This window comes from Aplysia californica, unplaced genomic scaffold, assembly GCF_000002075.1.
Source record: "Aplysia californica isolate F4 #8 unplaced genomic scaffold, AplCal3.0 scaffold00199, whole genome shotgun sequence".
Classification (NCBI taxonomy): domain Eukaryota; kingdom Metazoa; phylum Mollusca; class Gastropoda; order Aplysiida; family Aplysiidae; genus Aplysia; species Aplysia californica.
The window spans coordinates 503082-506175 of NW_004797469.1; the positions used below are offsets into that span (position 1 = coordinate 503082).

The 3094-nt window shown below is 40.6% G+C and overlaps 1 protein-coding gene across 1 annotated transcript in view; it reads right to left on the minus strand.

The window, feature by feature from the left end:
- Positions 1 to 2912, minus strand: part of LOC101846963 — a gene marked incomplete at its 5' end in the record, with an annotated part of 14675 nt that extends 11763 nt beyond the window's left edge. The window contains 1 exon segment of the mRNA XM_005098985.3: positions 2374 to 2912.
- Between the last annotated feature and the right edge of the window lie 182 nt (positions 2913 to 3094).

The following is a 3094-nucleotide window of genomic DNA, read 5'->3' on the forward strand; positions in this document are numbered from 1 at the left end:
AGGACTCTAACTGTATTAAATTTTGGACATCATTATAATATGTCATTCCGTCCGAAACTTCACAGAGAGTTGCAAACAGGGTCTGAATCGGGAGCAAAGTCACTTTTCTTCAACCGCTGTGTCATGGGGCTTCCCGTACCTGTAGGATTCATATTGGGGCTATTTACTGGTGACCACTTCAACGTTGGTATAATTTGGTTTTCAAAAAATTGTTTCCGATGAAAATGTTCCTCATTTGTTGGAAAATGAATATACTTCAAAAAGCACTTCTTTTAACCAAACTTCATTTGATACAAACGGGTACAGACTGCGAACGAAATGGCGTCAAAAGAAACTTGAAAATGTAATCACCCAATCATCGTGTTTAAGCCTTGCACTACCCCCTCATGCAGCGTATCATCTGGCACATAATATTTCATCTATTGTAAGAGAACCCGAGATATGGTCACTCAGAATTGACCTTAAAAAATCAGGCTGATAGGCAACATTGTGCGAAATCAAAGAGACGTAAAATTGTCTTCGCGAGTTTCTTGAGGAGCATCAGTGAATGAGTATTGATAGAATGGACATACATTGCATATCCAATTATTGCAGACTTTCGTCTCTGCAATAAACGGTATTCTATTCCTATATACAAACAAAAAGGAAAATTTGGACTTAGTATTTAATGAGCTCATTGATATTTGGCTTAGGGGCCATTGGTTTTGTGTAGAGCACGAACCCTTTGGGCATCGACTCTATTAAATTTTGGACAGAATTATCTGTATTTTATTTCATCCCAAATGTCACTGAGAGTTGCAAACAAAGGGTCTAAATCGGGAGCAAAGTCACTTTTCTTCAGCTGCTGTTTCATGGGGCTTCACATACCTGTAAAATTCATATCGGGACATTTACTGGTGACCACCCCAACGTTGATATGATTTGGTTTTCAAGGAATTGTCTGGCGGCATATTGGCCCTGTGAGAACGTGCTTTGGTGTGTGCATGGAAATGCCTACTTGAATGACGACATTTAAAAAAAAATAAGGTTAAGACATGACGTTTCAGCACTTGCGCCAGCAAGCCATCCGGTGATTCTCACGAAGGCGGTTTGTTCATTCTACCCCAGACCACTCAAAACCACGGCAGTTTCGTGTACTCTATTCCTCTATGATTATGTCAAAAATCTAATTAACACCGTCCATGAGCAAAATAAAGTTTCGTGCTCTACATGACACCAATAGCTCCTAACTAAAAATAAAATCATACTATATGAGCTCGGGTAGTGTTAAACCCAGGTTTTGCGAGATATTTGTGACTGCTCTGTTTTCCAATATGAAAATATCAGATAATGCTGTTCATTGCATAGACAACAATATTCTCTTTTGTAATACATGTCCATTCTTCCACTGTTGATGCACCTCAATACATACATGCGCAAACACACTTTTACGTTTCTTTGTTTTCGCACAATTTGGCCGAACCCGATTTTTTAATGTCAATTTTGAGTGACTAATTATTATCTCGGGCGTCTCTTAACACAAATGAAATATTATTATGTCAGGTGAAGCAGAATTTACTAGCTTTTAATAGGTATGCTGCTTGAGTGGGTAATGCAAGGCTTTAACACGACGATTGGGTGATTATATTTTCAAGTTTCTTTCTGACACCATCGTGTATTATTATTATTATTATTATTATTATTATTATTATTATTATTATTATTATGTAAGTGTTTTACGGCGCTCGCAACTGCATAAGGTCATATATGAGTGCGCAGGACAGATGAAACATTTTCAGTTTGGTAGAAAAATTTGAATTTTGCCCGTGTGCCGGCGAAGCCTACTTCGATTTAGACCACCAATTAGGGATCTTAAACGTGCGCACGAGTCTTCCGAGATTTTTCGCCCTTGTCAGAGAAGAGAGGATGTAGTATCTTTGCTACCATAAGATCAGGGGTGTGACTGAAGGAGCAAAGGAGTAGCAGTCGAAAGGCTGCAGAAAGAGTCCGGAGTCCAGAAGAGGAGGCAAAGGAGGTTAGGGGGTGGGGGCAGAAAGTGGAGACGAAAGCAGACGACAGAACATGCTAGAGAGTAGTTAAAGGCCACTTAAGGGAGGCGAGGGGAGACAAGCCCAGAGAATAAAAAGTTCCGTTGCTATTGGGATTCGAACCCGGGACCCCTTGAATGAGAGGTGAACACCTTATCACTAGGCCACGAGCGCCTCCACTCGCACTTTGAGGTGACACACGTTTCTTATCAAGTTTACAAAATGAGTTGAGTTTTGTTTGTTTGTTGTTGTTATTTTCAGGGGGAGGGGGATTTTTTCTACACAATGACGTAATTCAATGCTTTTCTCTTGTAAGATCTTTCCAGGTCAGACGCGATTCACTTACTTTCAGGTAACTTGTTCCGGGCGTGGTTTGGTGCGTTTAGGTCCATTAACCTGTTCTTCTTAGAGTCATCTTACAAGAACACACATGATCTGACGGCAGTCGGCACAGAATGATGCCACGGGCATAGACACTTGTCAACACGAAGTTTAAAACGTCGGGAAGACCTTAAAACTTTGCAAGAAAAGCCATCAATGGTGGCTATCACAGTGCCTCGGCGGGCAGATCCGTAAACAATAATCTTAAACTTGGCCTAGAGCACACACACCACAAATATACCTACCGCTGACAAACTAATTCATGCTAACAACATTGAGCTAAAGGCAAAGCCACATTATTTTATCCTGAAAATATTTTGCACTCATGTTCCAGTAGAATATATCAGGGCTCCGGGGTTAGAAACAAAGACACGACTCTTCGTCTCTTACTGCAGATCTACAGAACTAGTCGTGTCTGATGATTGCCACTAAGTGTGTAGATCTATACCTCCCTGCCTAGGCTACTGTCAACATCATGAAGGTCGAACCTGCTCTAACAGCCACCTGCCCAAGACCTTGTACCCTGTACAAAGGACCATTTCCTACTTGACCCCTTATTTGTAATGTTCACCTGTCTAAGATAACAGTTTTTCTTATCGACAGTGAACTGCCGCCTTGGAGAGTTTTTATAGTTTTGATAGTAGACCTACGTATGTGTATATAAATAGATATATTATGATTTCGAG